The sequence below is a fragment of the Symphalangus syndactylus genome, chromosome 7 (assembly GCF_028878055.3).
Source record: "Symphalangus syndactylus isolate Jambi chromosome 7, NHGRI_mSymSyn1-v2.1_pri, whole genome shotgun sequence".
NCBI classification, from domain to species: Eukaryota; Metazoa; Chordata; class Mammalia; order Primates; family Hylobatidae; genus Symphalangus; species Symphalangus syndactylus.
In genome coordinates, this window is record NC_072429.2 from 88,278,774 (window position 1) to 88,303,326 (window position 24,553).

Consider the following 24,553-nt stretch of genomic DNA (forward strand, 5'->3'; position numbering starts at 1 on the left):
CAATCCTTCTGAGTACCTTCTGGAGAATCATGTTGAACTGAACTACCCTTCCAAAGAAGAGAAACTGAGGCATTTATCCAACTCCTTTTCCCAGTTGGTATGGATTTGTTGCCAGAAATATAAACCCCTACATGCTTCAAAATTGCCTTCCCTGGACTGAGGGAGACCTTAAGGCTTCAGAGAAAGATCTGCAGGGAGATAGCATGTACTGAAAGTGGGAGAGCATCATCAATTTTCTGAATTTGAATGTCGACCTCTCTAGTGAAGTTAGGGAAATTTTTGTGGACAATATCCTCAAATATATTTTTCAAGTTGCTAGCTCTGTCTCTCCCTCTCTTTCGGGTATGCCAATGAGTCATAGGTTGGGACTCTTTACATAAATCCCTGTTTCTCAAAGGTTTTGTTCATTCTCTTTTACTCTTTTTTTATTTTTGTCTGCCTCAGTTGATTCGAAGAACTAATCTTCAAGCTCAGATTCTTTCCTCAGTTTGGTCTATTTTACTGTTATTACTTCTGATTGTGTTACGAAATTCTTTCAATGAGATTTTCAGCTCTATCAGATCAGTTTGGTTCTTTCTAAAAATGACTACTTCATATTTCATCTCTTGTATCATTTTACTGGATTCCTTAAATTCCTTGAATTGGGCTTCAGTTTTTTCCTGAATCCTGATTATCTTTGTTGCCTTCAAGATTCTAAATTCTAAGTCTGTCATTTAAGACATTTCAGCCTAGTTAAGAACCATTGCTGGGGAGCCAGTGCGACCATTTAGAGGTAAGAAGACACTCTGGCTTTTTGAGTTGCCAGAGTTCTTGTGCTGGTTCTCATCTGTATGAGCTGATGTTCCTTTAATGCTGGAAGTTGCTATGCTTTGGATGCAGCTTTTTGCTTTTATATTCTTTGATGCCCTTGAGGGTTTGACTGTGGAATAAGTTGAGTTCCGTCAACTGGCTTCCTTTCTGGATACTTTCAGGGTGCCTGAGTTCAGCTCAGCACATTTGGGCTGTATGCTGTAACCCTAGGAGGCTGACACCAGGCCCATACCTTTGATCTCTGGCCCCTTGAAGTTAAACACCTGCTGCACTGGCAGAGCTGAGATGTTCCCAATCTACTAGCAACAACACTTGAATGCGGATGCCAGCAGAAGCACTTCCATGGGGTCACATCTGCTGAACCTCTTCAATGGTTAGGCACGGCCTTCTGGTAAAAGGAGTTATGACAGCAGCCACCAGGAGGAACCCCAGTTGGGTATCCAAGGCTACGTTGCAAGTGGATATAGCCAGGGAGGGACCTTGAAAGGTAGGTCAGCAGACAGGGGTGCTCTGATCTGACTGTCCCCGTCCCATGGGCAAGACAGTTCTTTTCTGTCCATGTCCTGCAGTCAACAAAGGCCAAAGTCACCTAGAGGAGCATGGTGAACTTTGGGGGATGGGCTTCCTTGGCCACGCTCCACTGCAACCATTCCCATGCCACACCCTCTGGGTTCAGCACAGGCTGGAGTCCTCTCTCTGCCACCTCTCCATGTAGCTCTCCCTGCCATTTCAAATGTCCATGGGGGTCATGGGGTCTCCTGCAGCTAGGATTCCAGAGGTCTGGTAAGAGTGGGCCACTCCTTGCCTATTTAATTCACTCCCTCCCCAGCAGCCACTGGTGAGGGTGGGGGGTAGAAACAAGTCCGGTTCTTGTGAGCCCCATGCAAAATTCCCAGCTTCCTCTTCCTTCGCCCCAAGGTTTGCATACTCCCTCCATCCACTCTCAATTCCTACCTTCCAAAGATTTGTTCAGAATGTGCCGGTCTTCTTGATGGTCTGGTCTCTCAGTGGGAGATGCTCTTCCTGGCTGGGTCTAGTCAGCCATCTTAGCTCTGATTTTAACCATTCTTAAACTTTATTGGATCCTACCATCCATTTATCCTACCATCTTTCCACTGTCCATCATTTTCTTCATATAGTCACTGCCTTTCACAGCTTAAATCTACAGTTCAACTTCATAATTATTTTCTTGCACATATTCTCAACTCCCTTGCCTCTCTCAGCTTCTCACTGTCTCCTGGCGAAACCCTAATACTGGGGAAGCCATCACTCCATCTATTCTGTGCCTGTATCCTTGCAGTTGAAAGAATCTGGAGAGAAACATACTACCATGCTGACTGGTCTCACTTTTAATGCCTGGCCAGTCTGCACAAGTGGGCTCTAAATGCTGCCCAACAATCAAACCATATTTCCCTAGTCATTCGCACTCCCACCCTGTAAAAGTGTTTCATATCTTCTAGTCTCACCTCAAACCTCCATCAACTACTTGTTCATCCTAATTTTCAGCTGACAATCATGCTTCCTGTATCTCGGAGAAAATAAAAATGGAAGAGAATCCCCATAACCTCCCATCACCATCACATCTACCCATCTCATATATGTACTTCCTTACACTCTTTTTTACTGTTAATACAGATTAGTTGTCCACACTTCTATGCAAGCTTAATGCTTCATCTTGTCTACTCCTGCTCAAGAACACCACACTTACAAATATTCCCAATTCCCTCTTTTTTCTCATATCATAAATGTTTCTCCCCCTGCTGAAATCTTTCCCATATGCACAAAAGCATGCTAACATTGCTACCATCTTAAATAACAACAATAATGATAAATTCTCTCATTGTCTTACTACCCTTCCAGCTTAAACTCCATTACACTCCTTCCCTTTAAACAAAACTCCTAATTCAGAGTTGTCTCTATTCAATGTATCTAATTTACCTGCACTCATTCTCTTTTGAATCAACTCCAGGCAGCCCCAGCCAAACTGCTCTCATCAAGAGAAAATATGAATCCCTTTCATATTTGATTGTTACATTCTACAAGAAATACTCAGTCCTCTTATTTTTATTTTTTAATATATTTTTATTTCAATACCTTTTTGGGTACAAGTGGTTTTTTGTTACATGGATAAATTATATAGTCGTGAGTTCTGAGATTCTAGTGCATCTGTCACATAAGTAGTGTACACTGTACCCAATATGCAGTTTTTTTAATCACACACACCCCTTCTAGCCTCCCCCTTATGAGTCTCCAAAATCAATTATATCACTCTGTATGCCTTTGCATACTCATCTTAGCTTTCATTTAACAAATGAGAACACATGGTATTTGGTTTTCCATTCCTTAGTTACTTCGTTTAGAATAATGGCCTCCAATTCCATGCAAGTTACTGCAAAGACATTAATTCCTTTTCATGGCTGAGTAGTATTCCACAGTGAGTGTGTGTGTGTGTGTGTGTGTGTGTGTGTGTGTGTGTGTATTTTCTCTTTCCACTCATTGGTCAGTGGGCATTTAGGTTGGTTCCATATCTTTGCAATTGTGAATTGGGCTGCAATAAACATATAGGTGCATGTGTCTTTTTCACATAACGACCTATTTTTCTTTGGGTAGCTACCCAGTAGTAGTATTTCTAGATTGAATGGTAGATCTACTTTTAGTTCTTTAAGGAATCTCCATATTGTTTTCCATCGAAGTTGTACTAATTTACATTCCCACCAGCAAGGTATAAGCATTCCCCTTTCACCAGATCCATGCCAAGATCTATTATTTTTTGACTTTTTAATAATGGCCATTCTTGCAGGCATAATGTGGTATCTCACTGTGGTTTTAATTTTCATTTCCCTGATGATTAGTAATGTTGAGCATTTTCTCATGTTTGTTGGCCATTTGCATATCTTTTGAGAAATGCCTACTCATGTCATTTGATCACTTTTTGATGGGATTTCTTTTTTTCTTGCTGATTAGTTTGAGTTCCTTGTAGATTCTGGATACTAGTTCTTTGACAGATGGTTTGCAAATATTTTCTCCCATTCTATGAGTTTTCTGTTTACTCTGATTATTATTGCTTTTGCTGTGCAGAAGCTTTTTAATTTAATCAAGTTTCATTTATTTTTGTTTTTGTTGCATTCACTTTGGAGTTTTAGTCACAAATTCTTTGCCTAAACCAATGTCCAGAAGTTTTTCTGATATTATCTTCTAGAATTTTTATAGTTTCAGGTATTAAATTTGAGTTGGTTTTTGTATAAAGTGAGAGATAGGGATCGAGTTTTATTCTTCTCCATGTATCTAGCCAGTTTTCCAAGCACCATGTATTCCCATTCCCCATTTATTAAATAAGGTGTCCTTTTCCCAGTTTATGTTTTTGTATGCTTTGTTGAAGATCAGTGGGTTGTAAGTTTTTAGCTTTATTTCTGGGTTCTCTATTCTCATCCATTGGTTTTTGTGCCTATTTTTATACAAGTACCATACTGTTTTGGTAACTGTAGCCTTGTAGTATAACTTGAAGTCCAGTAATACAATGCCTCCAGATTTGTTCTTTCTGTTTAGAATTGCTTTGGCTATTCAGACTCTTTTTTGATTCCATATGAATTTTTGGACTTTTGTGAAAAATGATGTTGATACTTTGATGTGAACTGTGTTGAATCAGTAGATTACTATGAGCAGTATGGTCATTTCATGATATTGAGTCTTCCAATTCATAAGCATGGAATGTATTTACATTTCTTTGTGTCATCTATATTACTTTCTGCATTGTTTTGTACTTCTCCTTGTAAAGATCTTCCACCTTTTTGGTTAAGTATATTCTTGGGTTTTTGTTTGTTTTTTGCAGCTGCTGTAAAAGGGATTGAGTTCTTGATTTGATTCTCAGCTTGGTTATTGTTCATGTTTAACAGTGCTACTGATTTGTGTACACTGATTTTGTAAGCCAAGGCTTTACTGAATTTGTTTATCAATTCTAGGAGTCTTTGGTAGAAGTTTTTAGGGTTTTCTAGGTATACAATCCTATCATAGGTGAACGGTGATAGTTTGATTTCCTCTTTTCTAATGTGGATGCTCTTTACTTCTTTCTCTTGCCTGATTGCTCTGACTAGGACTTCCAGTACTAGGCTAAATGGTTGAATAGAAGTGGTGAAAGTGGGCATCCTTGTCTTGTTCCATTTCTCAGGAGGAGGAATGCCTTCAACTTTTCCTCATTCAGTATGATGTTGGCTGTGGGTTTCTCACATTATGGCTTGTTTTAGTTTGAGGTGAGTCCCTTCTATGCCTCATTTGTTGGGAGTTTTCATCATAAAGTGATGCTGGATTTTATCAGGTGCTTTTTGGCATCTATTGAGTTGATCATATGGTTTTTCTTTTTAATTCTGTTTATAAGATATACCATGTACTTACATGTGTATTTTAAACCATCCCTCCTTGGGATGAAGCCCAAATGATCATGGTGTATTATGTTTTTGTTGTGCTGTTGGATTTGGTTAGGCCATATTTTGTTGAGGATTTCTCATCTATGTTCATGAGGGATAGTGGTCTGTAGTTTTTTTATTTTTTGTTGTTATGTCCTTTCCTGGTTTTGGCATCAGGGTTGATGCTGGCTTCATAGAATGATTTAGGGAGGATTCTGTTTTTCTCAGTCATTTGGAATAGTTTCAGTAGGATTGGTACCAATTCTTCTTTGAATACCTGGTAGAATTCAGCTGTGAATCCTTCTGGCCCTGGGCATTTTTTGTTGTTGTTGCTGTTGGCAATTTTGCATATTACTGATTCAATCTTGCTGCTTGTTATTGGTCTAGTGAGGGTTTCTATTTCTTCATGATTTAATCTAGGAGAATTTTATGTTTCTAGGAACTTATCTATTTTCTCTAAGTTTTTTATGTGTGCATAGAAGTGTTGATACTAGTCTCAAATGATCTTTTGTATCTTTTGCATTTCTGTGATGTTGGTTGTAATTTCTCCAGTTTTATTTCTAACTGAGCTTATTTGACTCTTCTCTCTTTTGTTGGTTAATCTAGCTAATGGTCTATCAATTTTGTTTATATTTCAAATAACTAATTTTGTTTCACTGATCTTTTGTATTGTGTTTTGTTTCAATTTTATTAAGTTCTGCTCTGATCTTCGTTATTTCTTTTCTTCTACTAGCTTTGGGTTTAGTTTGGGTAGACAGTTTCTTCTCATTATTCTTGAACTTATTTTTTATTTGTATTTTGTTAAAATTCTTTTCCCTGTTTAAGGATGTGACTTTTAATGTTTATAGTTTATAGTTTAATTTGGCTCTCGGTGCTTTCAGGGATGAAGACTATGTATGAGTTCCTTGGTTATAGACAGTCTTTTTATGATGGCTTTCTCAGATGCTGGTTGCAGTAGCAATGTGCTCGATGAGTGAGCAATTTCACTGTCTCCTATAGGGTTGGAATGACAGAGGTATCTTGAAGTGTATTTGATTCCCCCTTGGTGTGTACTTATTTATTCCCCAGTATTTCATTTACTGGATTGAAGAGTTCAGTATTGGGGCCACTAGGAAAGGTGTCCACAGATTAAAACCAGCTGTGGCTAAAGCAGGTGGGTAAATGCAGCACTCAGTGGTGGGCAGAAGTCTCAGCCTTGACAGAAGTGACTGGGGGCACCCTCAGTGAAACACACTGAGGTCTTATCAGAGGGAAGGGCCATAATCATTTCAGCTCCCCTGCCAGGCCAGCAGGAAAGCTATCCACCTCCCAGACATACTCCTGACCCAGTGTTCCAGCTATTTAGATCAGACAGGTGCCTCTTTTCATCAGCAGAAATGCCGACGTTCCAAGTAGAGAGGAAATGTGACCCTACTTCTCATGCAAGCCTGCAAGGTGCTCCTCCTGTGGAGATGCAGTCACCCTGACGTGTTACAGAAAGGCCGTGTATAGGTGCACTCATGCTAAGCTCCTGTGGGGAGAACACCAGCTGTGTCTGCAGTGGTGGACGAGGAGGAGAAGAAACCCCCTTCTCCGAGATCCTTCATGGGCACCAGGGCCTCCTGATTGTTGGGGCAAAACTGTAGACTTTCCCTGTTGAACCCAGCATTGCAACTGTGCATCAGCTGAAAGAAACTTCCCACCAGCAGAAAGATCTGGGACTCAAGCCTGCCATCCAGGTTCCTTTGTCCTACAGGGTGTTTCCTTGATGTGCTGCACTCTCCCTTCCCCTAGGAGTAGGAGCCTCTGAGGGCCAGACTACTGTGAATGCTGTTGCCTGTTGCCCCTGAGTCAAGTTGCCCAGTAGGGCTGATACACTCCAGGCTGGTTCTGGAGAATGTCTTCAAGGGATCCAGAGATGTGATCTGTCTTTAAGTTTCCCAGCAGTGTGTACTAGCACCAGCTCTGATGCAGGTGGCAAGGGAGTGATGTAGATCCTGTGAAATTCCTTGGTTATAGATAGCCTTAGTGTGTTGGCTTTCTCAAATGCTGGTTGTAGTAGTAATGAACTGGTCACATGTACAGAGTTAGGACCCCCTGGTTAGCCAGGGTTGTGTAGGCAATGGTGATAGCTGAGGTCACACACAAGTTTTCTCCTTCCTGGGTGCGTTGTTATTCAAATTGGAGACGCTGTAAAGGACTGCGTCAGTTGGCCTCCAGCCAAAATGTGGCACTTTGCAAAAGAGCACCAGCTATGGTAGTAGCAGTGGGATTTGTGCTTGCTTTACGTTACCCAGGCGAGGTACTCTGGTTTCTCAGGTGATGGGCATAAAGCTCCCAAAAGTTTCTGTCCTTTGTGTTAAGCTACCAGGCAGGTAGAGTGGCAAAGCCAGGTGGGGGCTGAGTTAGGCAGGTCTTTGCTCTGACTCTCCATGTGCAGAGCAAGCAGCAGCCCCTGTGGGAGTTAGGAGACAGTTCTCTGGCCACTGGGGTAATGTGCCAAAGAGGATCATAGCTGCCTCTGTCGAACAGAAAAGTACTGCAGGAAATGTGGAGTAGCAGGCAGTGGTAAGTCCCACCCAGCTCCCACACACTCAGCAAGGCAGATCTCACACCTTCAGCTTTCCACTAGCAGCAATGACCCTAAGTTCCAGGCCATCTGAGCACAGAACTCAAAACTCCCCCAGGCCATATACCTTCTCTGCAGGGATAACAACCACAGCTTTCAAGCCATGCATGAAAAGTGTACCTGCACAACTGAGGTGCCCAGCTCCTATGCTCATGATTGCAGCACACTTCCCACTTACCCCCAGTTCTGGCAAAAGGAGTTCTTCCCTACTCCGGGTTGTATCACAAAGTTCAGTTGGGAGCTTCTTCCAAACTGAGACCACTGCCTGAGTCAGTTGGCAGACTTCTGCAAGGTCCCATATGAGTCAGAATAGGTAATGGCTTCCCTTGGTCCACACTGGAGACTGGGAATGCACACAAGACTCATCTTGCTGCCACTCCTACTTTTATATTCCTCACCCTCCTAAATTAGTTCTAGTACTGGATAGGATTAAGGCCTTCCCCTGTGGCCTGGATTTCCAGGTTCCCTAGTGGGGGTGTATAACCTAGAGGCAGTCTCTCCCCGTCACACACTCCGCGGACTTACAGTTTCTTGCCTGACTCATGGTGTAGGCTGCAGCCTGCCACTTCTTTCAAATAATTTGTAGATTTCAGTTTTCCTGTTAAGTTCCTGCATTGCTTCTTGGAAAAAAGCTCACAGTGTGAATATGTACACACTATTTTGTCTCCAGGTGGGAGAAGCATGCAAACACTGCCTCTAATCTGACATCTTGGGGGAAAAAAATCCTCATTTTTTAATGCATCAACCGCATTTGACACATTCACTCCTTCTTGAAATACTTTTATCAGTTGGCCTCCAGGACACCACACATAATTGGTTTTCTTCACTGGCTACTCACTGAGTCACATTTGCTACTTCCTTTTCATTTCCCTGTTTTCTAAACATTGGGATATGTTAGGACTTAATCTTTTGACTATATGTATACATATATACACACACACACACACATGCACACATTATTTTTCTCAGTGACATCATCCAGTTTCATAGCTTTAAATTTTATATGCTCAGGAGTCTCAAATTTATGTCTCTATCCCAGACCTCTCCCCTGAATTGTTGTAATTAGTTCCACTGAGGTAAAATTTACATTCAACAAAATTCATCAATTTGCAGTATACAATTTGATGAGTTTGGAAAATGAATATAGTCGTATAATCACTACCAAAATCAAGATATAAAATATTTCCATCATTCCAATCCTTTGCCATCAATCCCTTCTCTCCACCCTTTGCCCCTGGTAACCAAAAATCTTCTTCCTATCATTAGAGTTCTGTCTTTTGTGGAACCTCAGATGAAAGGAATCATATATTTTGTGGTATTTTGAGAATAGCTTCTTTCACTTAGGACAATGCTTTTGATGCTCATCTACATTATTGCATCTCTCAATAGTTCTTTCCTTTTTATTGCTGAGTAGAATTTTACATATGAATGTACAATTTATGTATTCATTCATTTGCATTCCCTTAATAACTAATAATGTTGACCATTTTTCATATGCTGTTTACCATTCACATAATTCATTTGGTAGAGTGCCTACAAATCTTTCACCTATTTGTTATCAGATATTTATCTTCTTATTATTGAATTGTAAGAATTCTTTTTATATTATAGATACAAGCCCTTCATCAGATGTATACTTTGCCAATATTTTCTATCTGTAGTTTGCCTTTTCCTTTTCTTAACAGTGGGTTTTAAAAAACAAACGTTTTTAATTTCAATTAATTCTTTTTTTTACCATTTATTTTTCCTATGGTTCATACATTTTATGTCCTATCTAAGAAGCATCTGCCTAATCAAGGTTACAAAGATATTTGCCTATGCTTTCTTCTATAATTTTATAGTGTACAGTCCATTTAAAGCTAATTTTTATAGTATGTATGGTAAGAGTTAAGGCCCAGATGGCTATCAAATTGTTCCAGTACCTTTTGCACCTATTGCAAAGACTATCCTTTCCTCCAATGAATAATCTTGAAGACTTTGTCAAAAATAAATTGACTACATGTGTATCTATCTATTCTGGGACTATTATTTGTTTCTATTTTTCTATATGTCTCTCTCTATGCCAATGTCATGCTATTTAATAACTACAGCTTTACAAAAGACTAGAGATCAGCCAGGCATGGTGGCTCACGCCTGTAATCCCAGCACTTTGGGAGGCCGAGGTGGGTGGATCACGAGGTCAGGAGATCGAGACCATCCTGGCTAACATGGTGAAACCTCGTCTCTACTAAAAATACAAAAAATTAGCCAGGCATGGTGGCAGGCACCTGTAGTCCCAGCTACTCGGGAGGCTGAGGCAGGAGAATGGCGTGAACCTGGGAGTCGGAGCTTGCAGTGAGCCGAGATTGCACCACTGCACTCCTGCCTGGGCAACAGAGCGAGACTCCGTCTCAAAAAAAAAAAAAAAAAAAAAAAAGACTAGAGATCAGATATTATATATCTCAAATTTTGTTCTTTTCTAACACTTGTTGCAAAGCTTATGAACTTTTGGACTGACAGATAAATTCTTGAGTTGATTTGTCAAAAGCTACCAGGATTTCGAAAAACATAGAATCAGTTTGGGGGCATTTGATATTTTAACGATTAGTCTCCCAATCTGTGAACATGGTTTATATCTCCATTTATTAAGGTTTTATCTAATTTCTTTCAGTACATTTTGTGCTTTTGAGTATACAGATTGCATGCATATTTTATGACATTTATCCCTATAATTTTTATTTTATTGCCATCAAGTTAAGTGCCATAAAAATGGCATTATTAAATTAATATAAAATCCCAATTGTCAATTGTGACTATATAGAAATATAATGAATTTCTGAATATTGACCTAGTATCCTGCAGCCTTGTGAAACTTACTTATTAGTTCCAATAGCATAATTCTTCAGTTTTTTTTAAATGTGGATTATCATGTCATCCGCAAATAAAAACACTTTCCTTTCTCTATGTATTTTTTTTTCTTTTTCTTGCCAAACTTCACTAGCTAGGAATCACAAAAAAACACAGAAAGAAAGTAGTATACATGGACAGGAGGTAAAATAGAAGTATATTGTTGAAGGTTTCTTTCACTATGTGGGAAATGATTTGTCCTCTGGTGGTAGACTGTTGTGTTAGTTACCTATTGCTGAATAACAAAATACCCCCAAACTTAGCAGCTTAAAACAGCAATAAACATTTATGATCTCCCACAGTTTCTGTGCATCTGGATGGGTTTAGCTGGGTGGTTCTGGCTAAGGGTCTCTCAAGAGGTTGCAGTCAAGATGTTGAAAGGGGTTGCAGTCACCTAAACACTTTGCTGGTGCTGCAGAATTTGCTTCCAAGATGGCTCACTCACGTAACTGGGAAGTTGATGCTGGGTCTTGGCTGGAGACTTCAGTTTCTCTCCAAGTAAACTCTCTGTAGATGGTGAGCATCCTCAGGACATGGCAGCTGGGTTTTCCTCAGAGGAGCAATGCAAGAAAGAGCAAGTTGGAAGCTCCAATATCTTTTTGACCTAGGCTTAGAAGCCGTACATTGTCAGTTCTCCATATTCTATTCTTTACAGAGTTTGGCCCTATGCCATGCAGGATGAGACTATATTAGAGTTGAACAGTAGAATGCAGAGACTGTTGGGGAGCATCTTAGAAGCTGCTTAACACAACTGTGGTAAGTTACAGTGTCCTTATCATATACTTTACTTCTATATATGTTACAAAGCCAACAGTACATTATTTCTATTTTGCTTTAAGCAGTCAATTATCTGTTAAAGAGACTTAAAAACTAAGAAAATTAAGTATTTTTCATGTATCCATATATTTATCATTTCTGGAATTTTTTATTCCTATATGAATACACAAGTTTTCATCTGGCATAATTTTCCTTCTGCCTGAATAACTTCCTTTAATATTTCTTACAGTTAGTTGGCTGACAATGAATTTTACCTCTTTGTTTGTCTGGAGAAGTGTTTATTCACCTTTATTTTTAAAAAATCAAAAACCTGGATATAGAATTCTAGATTGACAGGTTTCTTTCTTTCAACACTTGGAGGATTGTCATCCAGTTTGTGTAGTTTCTGATGAGAAGTTTCTGTTGAGACAGCGCCTTTTTTTTTTCCTCTGGCTGCTATTATGATTTTTCTCTTTATCAAAACTGGTTTTCTAAAATTCAATTACAATATGTGTTAGTGTGATTTTCTGAATGCTTTTACTTCTTAGGATTCTTTTAGTTTCTAGGATCTATGAGTTTATACTTTTCATCACAGTTGGACAAACATTTGGCCATTATGTCTTCTCTTTTTACCCTCCTCCACCTTGCTTCAGTGGTTCCAATTATAGGTATATTAGATCTCCTGACTTTGTTCCTCAGGTCACTGATGCTCTGTTCATTTTTCTATTAGTCATTTTTCTCCCTGAGCTTCACTTTTCATAGATTCTATTGCTCCTTCAATTTCACTCATCTTCTCTTCTGCAGTATCTAATCAGCTGTTGATCCCGTTCAATCTATTCATTTCAGAGATGAAATGAAGAATCTATTGTATTTTTCAGCTCTATAACTTTGATTTCAGTCTTCTTCTATTATCTGTATCTCTCTTCATCATGCTCATGTTTCCCTCTACCTTACTTATGATGTGAAGCATATTTACAATAGACAATTTTAGTCACTACATCACCTCTGTCATTTCTGGTTCTGTTTCTATTTATTGACATTTTTCTTCTGATTATGGGTTAGGTTTCTTATTCTTTCTAGTGTCTGGTAAATGCTTTATTGCTCTGCAACATTGAAACCTCACTTAACAGGGTGGTGGATTTTGTTGTAACCCTTCTAGTAGTCTTAGGCTTTGTTCTAGCACACAGTTGTGTTACTTAGCAGCAGTCTAGCTCTTTTGAGGCTTGTTAGGGAAATCCAGAGTATATTTTAGTCTAGGGCTAACTTAGCCTCACTACTAACTTTACTACTGAGGTATTCTTCTGAGGATTCTATTCAATGCCCCTATATAATACAGTGTAATAAGGTCTTTCCACTCTAACTGATGGGAACACAAACTCTTCCCAGCCTTAAGTGAGCTTCAGGAATTATTTGGCTTATTGCCTCCCAGTAGTTCTTCCCCCTGCCAGGTGTATCTGCCTCTCTCACATGCACATACCAAGGCTCAAGGGACCCCTCTGTGATCTCTGGGTATATCTCTCTTATCTCTCTCTCTCTCTTCACCAACCCCCCCCACCCAAAATCTCTATCCACTTTAGTCTCCATGAACTCTAATTTCTAATCCCTCCACTAAGCTAGACTGCCAGGATCTGTTCGAGGTTTCCCTCTGATATGGTTTGGCTCTGTGTTCCCACCTATCTTATCTCAAATTGTAATCCCCCATGTGTCAAGAAAGGGACTTGGTGGGAGGTGACTGGATCATGTGGGCAGTTTTCCCTACACTGTTCTTGTGATAGGGAGTTCTCATGAGATCTGACGGTTTAAAAGTGGCAGTTTCCCCTGTGCTCTTGCTCTCTCTCTCTCTCTCTCTTTCTCTCTCTCCTGCCACCTCTTAAAGGCATGCCTTGCTTCCCCTTCACCTTCCACCATGATTGTAAGTTTCCTGAGGCCTCCCCAGCCATGAGGAACTGTGAGTCAATTAAACTTCTTTCCTTTTTAAATTACCCAGTTTCAGGTAATTCTTTATAGCAGTGTGAAAACAGACTAATAAACCCTCCATCTATTAAAGCTTGAAAACTGCCTCTAGGTGGCAAGCCAAGCTGGGGCAATAATAAGGTTCAATTTGTTTATTATGCCTGAAAACATTGTATTGTCCAATTTTCTATTTGTTTAAAGTATACAGTAAATGTAGTCTCTGTCATCCCATTATAGCCAGAGCAGAAATGATCTCCAGAAATCTTTTTTAAATGTCAAACTACTTGCTGGATATCTCTTTTTGCAAATATAAGAAGATACTTCTACTTGCAAATATAAGAGGCATATGAAACTTAACATATACAAAGTTTAACTCTGCTTTCCTCTGCATGCCCTGAATCAAGTAAACCTGCCCCTTCTTTCATGTTCCCTGTGTCAGTAAATGGCAACTCAATCATTCCCATTGTTTGGACCAAAATTTCAAAATTTCTCTTTCACACTTAATAGCTAAACCATCAGCAAATTCTTTCAAATCTTGTCCTCAAACGTATATACAGACTCTAATCCGATCACAACCATCCTAGTTTACTTCAGCTCATCATCCACTCTTTCCCTGGATTATTGCAGTAGCTCCTGTATTAATCAGGTTCACTGCAGTAATCCTGCATAAAAATTATTCCTCCAATCTCAGTAGCTTTCAATGCAATTTATTTCATGCTCATTGGTCTACAAGTCTGCTGTGGCTGTGCTATGCTTGGCTGGGCTTTGCAGGGTCATCCTGGCTTGGCTCTAGGCTGCTGGTCAGGTTCAGGTTTGCTCCATATCTCTCGTTCTGAGGCCCAGGCTTAAGGGGCACTGACTGCTCGCAGTATTCTTTTGGCAGAAGCACAAAAGGGCTGGAAGAAATTTGCTGGGTCTTTTAAGGCTTTGCCTCCCCACTGGTACAGTCACTTTTCACTCACATTCCATTGACTAAAGCAAGTCAAATAGCCAAATCCAGTGATGGTGGCCTGGGAAAATTTTATGGGGAGGACAGTAGGGCGAATATTTGCTGAATAATACTCTACTACAGCCTCCTAATTGCTCTTCCTCTTCTTTCCCTTGCGCTTTTCAGTCTGTTTTCAACATAGAATCCAGAATGTTCCTTTTAAAATACACCAGGATCCTTCTGTGCGAAAAACCCATCAATGACCGCTCATTTCCCTCAGAGTCTATACAGCAGTCTACAAAGCCTTAGTCACTCCTGCATCTGGTCACTTTTCTGGCTTCATTTTCTGCTATTGCCTCCTTCGTCTCTGAGTATCAGCAACACAGGCCTGTTTCTTTACTAAGCTGGAACAGGCCAAGCAAATTCCTGTCTCAGGCCTTTGCAGTTGCAATGTCCATATCTGAAACATTATTCTGCCCCCCCCCATCCCCAGTTGTCTCTCAGGCTGTTCAGATCTCTGCTCAAATGTGACCTTAGTGAGGTCTTCCAAGAGTACCTTATTTGTAATTTCAAACTTTTTGATACTTTCTGGCCCTCTTCTTTGCATTACTTTTCTCCAGAGCACTTATTATACTTTATTTTATTTATTGTCTGTCTCCTCCCACTAAAATGTGATATCCAGGTTCTAAGGGTTCTAAGGACGCTGTTGGAGAAACAGACTTGGGAAAGTACTGCTCCAAGCTCAAGCTGTTCTCACTAATGATCCTATTTCTCATCTTCATGTTAGGTGTTTTCTTAATAACGGCCACAAGGTGGCATACATAATACCTAATTCCAAAAACGTAGCCAAACATACTCTTAGGAGTTCAAGTTATATCATCCAGTATATGTAACTTTAGTTCACAATGGAAACAGCAGAAATTTTCCCAAATAAAATTTGGAAAAAATAAACAAGGAAAAAAGCAGCCCAAACCACAACTACTATCACCACACTGACCACTGACACCACAAGATACATAGTTTAAGAAATCTTTTTCATTATGAAATTTTAGCATGTGAAAGCACAGGTTGAGGATTATTCTGGAATTTTCTTCAGGTCTTTGTTGTTTGCTTGGTTGCTTGTTTGCTTGCTTTTTAAATCTCTGTAGCTACTAAGCTTTCCTTTTGAGAATGACAGTGGTAAGGGTCTCTCTTATGTCTTCAGGCATTTTATTTCAAAAGTTCACATGATGTAATCTTTATTATGCTTCTCCCCTCATAACAGATAAGTCCTTGAGTTCACGACCATGAAGAAGTGATTAGTCAATTATCTGAGAACCACTTCCTCCTACGTGAGAAGAAGAAACAAGCCAAAGACAGAAGAGGCAGCAGTGTGGGAAAAATTAAATGAAGAGACCTTCCCAAATACTTCTCTTTTCCTGGTTCTCCTGTAAGGTTAGAATGGGCTGTATACACTCTAAAATGCATGCAACATCTATGGAGTGGTTATCTGTTACTCATTATATTGTAGTTCTCTGTTGTCATCCCTGAATCTCTGGTAAATGCTTGTTAGAGGCTACAGTGTGATCTCAACTGTACTGCAGGAAATTCAGGAAGGGTTGTATGCCCTAAATAGGCCTGGGTGGGAAAGGTGGAAACATCAACATTTTCCTTAGTGCCAGGGTGGGAGTGGGAACAGTGACTAATGAGTTCTTTGAGGAGCAGAGGGCAGAAGTCCTGAGTGCAAGATCCAGCTGTCCCTTCCTCCACAGATCCTCACTCCACTGCCAACTTTCAAAGTACTAATGAATAAGGAATCTCATTGGTTTCCTTTTAAGGGGCATCAAAATTCTGGTTCCATGTAAAATTTCTTATAGGTTTATACAATGTCTCTGCACTTTTAGCACCCTCTGTGTTTTCCATTGAATCTCATTTTTGAACAATTTCCCTTTCAAAAAAAGCAAAGCATTTTCCTAGTCATTCAAAACCATAACCAAGTTACTTGAAAAATACTTGGAAGTACTCAAAAACACAGCCTGAATTTCATAAACCATGGCCTGAATTCCATCCTTTATATATTCACTAGTAGGTATGTGGCTAGAGAACAGTAGGCAATCACATTCTGCTTCCTAATTAGAAAGCAGCATATCTAAAGAACTACATTTGATATGTCATGAATAGAGGGCTCAAAATCTAAGCCAAAAGTAAAAAAATACATTATAACTAGTGATAAAAACATGTTGTAGGCCGGGCGCGGTGGCTCACGTTTGTAATCCCAGCACTTTGGGAGGCCGAGGCGGGCGGATCACGAGGTCAGGAGATCGAGACCATGGTGAAACCCCGTCTCTACTAAAAAATTCAAAAAATTAGCCAGGCGTGGTGGCGGGCGCCTGTAGTCCCAGCTACTCGGAGAGGCTGAGGCAGGAGAATGGCGTGAACCCGGGAGGCGGAGCTTGCAGTGAGCCGAGATTGCGCCACTGCACTCCAGCCTGGGCGACAGAGCAAGACTCCGTCTCAAAAAATAAAAAATAAAAAAAACATGTTGTACCAGGAAAGTAAATCTTCATAAGAAACGACAATCTACAATTTAATGAACTCAGAATTACTCTAATCTATTAATCTCCAAATATTCCTCAATATTAACAGCCATTATATGAAGGTACATACATGAATCAGATGAAGTAATTCACAAAGGCACTCAGAGAATCTTGGACTCTTATTACCTTCCTTAAGTCTGTAATATTATTCAGAAAAGGAACTAGGTGGAAGTCTACATATTATTTTCTGAACTTGATTGTTAAGACTAAACTGGTTATACATGTCTAGCTTCTCTAACTGGCCTGACATTCAAATAAAGACTATGTAAATACACTATTTATTTATGCACACTTGTACATGGTTGTAACAATTTTTATATAAATATAATAAATATTTTTAGAATAATGTAGAAATATACATGATCGCGCTGTAAAACAGTCCCAGTTACCAAGTTCTCTTCTCTCTTATGTCTAAGTCACTGTCTTAGATGATAGTTTATGCTATGTGAAGTCAACTCTTTGCAGCCACAAGACAGCCTTTATTTCTGTGCTCTACTATACTAAATTCATGGTATTTAGTTATGAAATTCTGGACTTTTGACAGTCCTCTAGCAGAAAAGCCACGGGTTTCCATATGCCCTCGAATATAGCACTTCTGAAACTTTACTGTGTATATGAATCACCTAAAAACCTTCTGAGAAATATTCTTAGTTCACATTTCAAAGGGCTCCATGCAAACAAAGCAGCAATGGCTGGAAATTATTTGGCCTTTGTTGTTTCCCTGTTTCTACCTCTGCTCAGTGACAAAAAACTAAAGAACATATATATTGTCCTTGATGTATGACTGCAACTATTAACACTAGGTCAATTATAATCCATAGACCAGTCTAGTGTTTGTAAAGAAACCCCCATTCTAACTGGCTACTCTCCCTGCTATGATGTAATCTCTTCTTGTGCGTCATTCCAGTCCCTTACGGTAATTTCCTAATTTCAGGGGAAAATTGAGTTTGCCTCTCAAAACAAAGCTGATACATGGTATTGTAAAGAAAAGAACAAGATTTCAATGCATCTTATTTTAATAGTCTATTATGAAGCAAGTCACTACAGCCAGCCTTTACAAAACAGCTTATGTTAAAAGTTGGGATATTCTGAAAGGTAGTTAAAGAGTAATTTTTATTTGTTCTGTACAAAATAACCTTTCCTCTAATTTAAACCATGCAAGTGTAAACTAACAGCATAATCCCAATATATAACTCTTTCCAAATCCAGAGAAAGAGATGAAGTGATGTCTTTTAACCATCTTTCTGTCTCTAAGAATAAGAGATTATAGAAGATGAAATGTAGGAGACACAGTGTGAGATCTTCTCAGAGAGCTTTAGGGCCCCTGCTACTTGTAGATAAGAACGAGCTAATTAGTGGGTTTGAGCAACAGGGATTTGATGATGCCACACCAAGAAGACCCTCGATCAGTGCCCACTGCAGAAAAGAGTGCCAAGGTGTTCTCAGCCCAGCTGAAAGCACTTTTCCTGGAAACAGACAATATAAACACGAACTTTAAAAGGACACTAGCAAGTATTATTCTTTCCATTTTGGGGACTTTACACAGTGTACAGTGAATAGTGGGTACTTCATTAATAACTCAAGGCTTTTCAAAGCCTAGAATCAGAGCATTTGCAAATGCTGATTAGCACTGGAGCCAGCATTTGTCAAGCTCTGACTTTTAACTCCTTTCCCCTCAGAATATCTGTGGTCCAATAAAATATCCCTGCCCCAGAAGGCAGGTGTGAGAGAGTACTGTGTTTGGCAAAAAGGAACACCGAGCTCTCTCTAAAAGGCAAATATACTTCTGCTTTTTATTTGTTCTAACAAAGACAATGGCCATCCATCATGTTTCAGAGGAGCAGAGGACATCCACATGCATACTTGGAGGCCACTTCCCCAATCTTTGCTGCAATCCCCTTGTATCTGCCCACTGGAGACCAAGAAGATACACAGTTCAGCTCCTCTAATATTTTCACAAATATAACACCGCTTAGGTGGGTTGGTAGAATCTTGGGGTAATCTCACGCCTAGCAGTTAATTACCAGTTCCTTGGTGTGCCTTACAAAACTACACTCACTAAGTAATCACACACGACATGCTTATTCATTTAGACCACCACCTACCTCAAACATTGTTCAAGACTTAAGAGAGAGAGGTGCATCTTCATGAAGAAATTATTGGTACTATTTTCTCTTCTACTTAGAGTCGTAGGACAGCAGAGCCATATGCCACAAACAAAAATCAAACCAAAATAACATAAAATATTACCACTGTTAAAATGAGAAAAATAATGTGTTAAGGTGGGGCAGGAATGCTGAACACACCTCTTTCCTTTCCCTGACTTTTTAAAACACTGCTACGTCCTTGTCAAATTCTGTTTGAGAAGTTAGACTCACACGCTTCCCAAATCTTAAAGCCTAGGAATACATTTTCCAGTAATGCAGTAACTAGCGACAAAATTACTCTTCAGTCAAGCAAGTTGAAAGAAGTATGGAATTCATTTTAAATGGGTTATTAGCTAAATACTAAAATCAATCGTTCAATATCCCAGGATAATTTTATCAGTTAGATTTAACTGTAACTTAAGACAGTCATTAGCTTCCTAAATTCTTAAACTTTCAGAGCTTATAAAAGCAACACAGCCTGGCTGTGTATTTCAATCACCAAGTACAGTCAAAACGTGTTTCAAAAGATCACTAAAATGCCTGCTGGAACAGAGGAAGGAAAAAAACAAGATAAAAACAAACACTAGCAAAACCTATACCCTAGTCTCGTAATAAGCTTTTAGACAACAGATCTCCCTCCAGATTCTTGCAACATTTCTTCTTTGACCTGATTCCCTTTAGATATAATAATTTATATGGTGCCCCTACTGTCAGGGTTTAAGTGAGTCATCGCTTTGTTCTCTATATGTCAAAAGCACTCAGTACCTTCCACATATTCCTCTCTTGAAATTCAGAGTGGAACAAGTCACAAAACCTGTTTTCCCTCAGAGATAAAGTTATGACAAATCAGCCAACTCCCTGAGAAAAAAGCATCCCCGGTATTTTCATGTACTGGTACCATTTATTATAAAGGGAAACTTTTTAATTTTGTTGATTTGTTCGTTTTGAGGGGCCACATAAATTACTGTAAAATTGCTTTAGATTTCAAACTCAGGCTAAGAGACTAGACTTTGTCAGACAGAATGGGAATCTGGTAGGTTGTACCACTTACTAACCCACATGACACTGGGAAAGTAACATTAGCTAAGCATTAATTACTAAGGCACGGTTCAAAGTGCTTAACATGAATGAACTCATTTACTCCTCAAAAGTCCCTATGAGATAGGATCCTATAAATGAGGTAACTGAGGTAAAAACAGTAAGTAATATGCTCAAGATCACAGAGCTGGTAAAATAAAGAACTGAGAATAAACTCAGGTAGCCCTGTTGCTAAAGCCTATATTCTTAACCACTTCATTGGTGGTTGTTAAAAAATTTAAATACAACCCACTCCAAGAAGTAACTTTTTAAGTCTGGGTGTGGTGGCTCACACCTGTAATCCCAACACTTTGGGAGGCTGGGGTGGGCAGATCAACTGAGGTCAGGAGTTCGAGACCAGCCTGACCAACATGGAGAAACCCTATCTCTGCAAAAAAAAAAAAAAAATTATCTCGGCATGGTGGCACATGTCTGTAATTCCAGCTACTCGGGAGGCTGAGGCAGGAGAATTGCTTGAACCTGGGAGGTGGAGACTGCAGTGAGCCAAGATCATGCAATGCACTCCAGCCTGGGCAACGAGAGCAAAACTCCATCTCCAAAAAAAAAAAGTAATTTTTACTAGGACTCATTGTAAGAAATATGTTCTGTAACACAACCCAGTGCACACACATATGTGTTTATTTTATAGATATGATATGATATATATATAATTGAAACCAAAATTTGATGAAACTATGCCTACTCTTACTTCCTGAAATGTGATATTTCATATTCTATTTTGTTGTTTAATAACTACTGATCACTCCCTAAAAAACTGATTTCAAAATCCACTGAGAGTCATGACCTGAAGTTTGAAAACAAGAAACATTTATTTTTACCACCATGGAAAATTTTGGAGGATTAAGTAAGATAACATATGCAGAGCATTTAGCATAACTCCTGGAACATACCATGTGCTAAATTCACGGTAGCTATTTTTATGTATCATTTTGAAAACTAGCTGCAATTGTGGAAGGCAGGGACAATGAGGGGAAAACCCTGACTGGGCTACAGATGAATTTATTGTCAGTTAGGTCTGTCCTTGGTAGTGAGATGGGGAATTTCCCCAGTATCTTTAACGTGTGCTGCAATGGAAATGTGTATGCAGAAAGAGAGCTGACTGATGGTTACCTCTTCTCCACTACAAAAAATTGCAAATTACAAATTATTGTGCCTCACCACTGGAAACCTTAGTAAATTCCAAATTATTGATCCATATATACATCCAATACTTACGCTGGATATGATGATGTATACTGAACTGGTCTTCAAAAGGAGTCCTGCTGGGGTGAAGTGTTCATTTTTTGTTGATGCTTTATCAAATTACCACAAACTTAGTGGCTTAAAACAACACAAATGTATTATCTTATAGTTCTAGAGGTCAGAAATCTGGACAGTCTCACTGAGCTAAAATCATGGTATCAGTAGGGCTGGGTTGCTTTCTAGCAGTTCTAGGTGAGAATCCATTTCCTTACCTTTTCCAACTTCTTGAAAGAAGCCACCTGTATTCCTTGGCTCATGGCCCCTTCTTTCATCCTCAAAGCCAGAAACAGCACGTTGAATCCTTCTCACATCACATCACTCCAACTCTGACACTGACTCCATTGTCACATATCCTTTTCTGGCTCTTCTGCCTCTCTTCCATCTTTGAAAAACCTTTGTGATTACACTGAGTCCACCTGAATAATTCAGGATAATCTCCCCATTTAAGACCCTTGACTCAATCACATCTTCAAAACCCTCTTGCCATGTGAGGTAATATCAGAGGTGCTGGAACATTTGGTGAGGTTGGGGCAGTAGGCAACTATTCTGCCTAACATAGGACATAAACCACAAAAAAAGAGCAAATAAGATGCAACAACAGTAATGATAACACATAACATTTACTGAACATTTACTATATGGCAGGCATTGTGCTGAGTAAATTATTTGCCTTGACTCACTTTCTAGGTGAGAAACCAAGACTCCAAAAGATAATGCAAAGTACAGAGTTATAGAAAGTGGCAAACCCAGGTCTGCCTGACTTCAAAGATCATACTCTCAACTACTTTATTACACATAACAAAATACCAAATCTACATACAATTAGCGGTTTGCAACTTTTCTCTATTAGGAATGCCTTTTGCTATTTTCCCTCCAGGGACCTGATCTTGAAAAATTTTGTACATTAAACAGCAAAACATTTTATTAACCTAAGCCAAACTTCTGATTCCAACATCTGATAGCTTTGAGCTAAACTCTTTGTCTCTTTTGGGACTTACATAGTTCTAACCCCCTCAAAAAAATGCAATTAACGTTTTATTTTACATGTCTTGGCATTATTTTGGAATCCTAAAAACAGGAACTCAAATAACCACCTTTATAGATACCTGATGAGTTGTTTCAGTTTGAAGTAATGATCCAGGAGTTCAGAGAAGGAGATTGATGGTGGTGGTGTAGTCAGAAGAAGTGGAATCTAACTTCAGTCTCAAAGAAGCAGAAATTTCTGATGAACTAGAGAAGAAGGAAGAATATAAATAGTGTCTAGGAAGTGAGAACAAGTAAATCTAGGGAAGCTTGTTAGGAAGAACTGAAAAAGAAAATTAAGTAGTGAATAAATAAAGCATTCAGGCTTTGAAACACAGGTAAACACAGTTAAATTCAACCAGAGAGGAAAATACAGAATCTGGAAAGTTTCTGGGCCACAAAGTGCCATACAGTAAAATCAGGCATCTGCTCCTGGCATGCTTAAGAGCTCAGAATAAACGACTTCCCCATTCTGTCCCTTCCCCCACTGTAAAGCTCACTGGCTTAAAAAACTCTCCTTCGGCTACTATCTACCTCATTCTAAGCATCAACTCTAGGTGGGGCTGGTGCCTAATCATTTTATAATTACTTTTCTATGTCTGCCTAACTTGGCTGAGAACCTACTTCAGAACTGACTCAAAAATCTCACAGATGCTGTCATTCACCCTCAGGATCTGTGTTTAATAATAGAGTCACAAGGCCTATGCAATCCAACACAGCCCAGGGTCTGGCTTAGCCAATGCCTGCCAGCTGGTCTCACCCACACACCCCCGGCTCCCACTTCATCACCAGTACATTGGTATCAATATTTACCTTTTCAAATTAGCATGCAATTCAAAAGAATGCTTTTATCTCACAGATCAACAGGTATCCTATTATTATCTAGTTTTATGCTGATTTTTTAGGAGCTAACTAATGAAAAGACTCAATCATTGTTTTTGTGGGAAGATGTTGAACCTTTGCCCCTTCTGGGCAATCTGTGCTTCACTATTGTTTCACTATATTTGTAATATTCAAAACCTCAATAGTCAAAACAAGCATCCCATAATGCCAAAGCAGCCAACCCATTGCATTAGTGCTATGAGTGGTAACTGAGGCAAAAGAAGAGCCTTAGAATTCTCTAAATGTTTTGAGGTTTAGGGAAAGAGTTGTATTAGAAAACAATCCTTAATCAGGTTGAGATTTAACTGCATTCAAAGTCAGAGTGTTAAATTCTTGCTAAGAGATTTGATGTTATACATGAGATTATATAAACAGGTACAAGTCACAGCAAATACAAGAGACATAATAAACCAAAACTGACTGTCACAACTAGATCCTGAAGGCCAGTTTGGTAACTCTTTGGCACATTTTGCCAATTTCCATGCATAAGATCACATGCTACACTGTATGAATGAAAGTATTACCTCCAATTAACTGATCTGCCTGTCATATGTTAGTCAGTAAATATTTATTGAACACCCCACAGATGAGTAATTTTAGAAACTATGTTAATAGCAAAACATCTAAAGGTAGAATAATTGCTACTTTTTCTGCATGTGCCTAGCACGGTGTTCACCCTCAAAACAACACTAAGCTGGAAAAGAGAAAACCGTAGAGCAGAGCCAGGATCCAAAACTAAAATTAATTAATGCACCACAGTTCATGAAGCAGTTCCACATGCATTATCGTATTCACTCCTCCTATAACTCTTACAAATGAGAAAAGTGAGTTTCAGCAAGGATGGGCAATGTGAGTGCTAAAATAGAAACTGAACTTAAAACCAAGCACAATCCTGTTAACATGTTTTAATATGTGTAATTTGGGCTAGGCATACATTATGCAGATTTTAGAGCCTTTGCACATCTGCCTACAAATTATGAATACAAAATTACAAATTCATATTATGGTACTCACCCATTAAAACATTTTATTGCCCCAGAGTGTAATAGGACATACACATGACTAACCACGACCATACATTAAAAATGTACCATCCAGACTCTGGAAAAACTTTTTCTTGTCTGTGATAGCAAAGATAGTCCCCTCGTCTAAATTGCACCTTCAGATCTTCTCTTTCTGTAAATTTTCCTCAATAATTTATTCCCTACAAAATACTACTGATTTGATTCTTCATTCACTACCTC

The 24,553-nt window shown here is 39.2% G+C and overlaps 1 protein-coding gene across 12 annotated transcripts in view; it reads right to left on the bottom strand.

Moving 5' to 3' along the window:
- The window catches only part of LOC134737225 (uncharacterized), a 133,510-nt gene that overhangs the window by 79,239 nt on the left and 29,718 nt on the right, over positions 1-24,553 (bottom strand). For 5 of the 12 annotated variants that reach the window (XM_063643410.1, XM_063643413.1, XM_063643419.1 and 2 more), the window contains exons 2-3: positions 22,511-22,634; positions 21,617-21,954 (exon numbers count right to left, since the gene is read on the bottom strand). The exons of 1 other annotated variant lie outside the window; for it this stretch is intronic. The gene's annotated coding sequence lies outside the window, so the exon portion shown is untranslated. Of the gene's footprint in view, positions 1-12,499; positions 15,669-17,921; positions 21,955-22,498; positions 22,635-24,553 lie in introns of those variants that run through there. 6 more of the 12 variants (XM_063643420.1, XM_063643415.1, XM_063643416.1 and 3 more) reach the window with 5 other exon arrangements.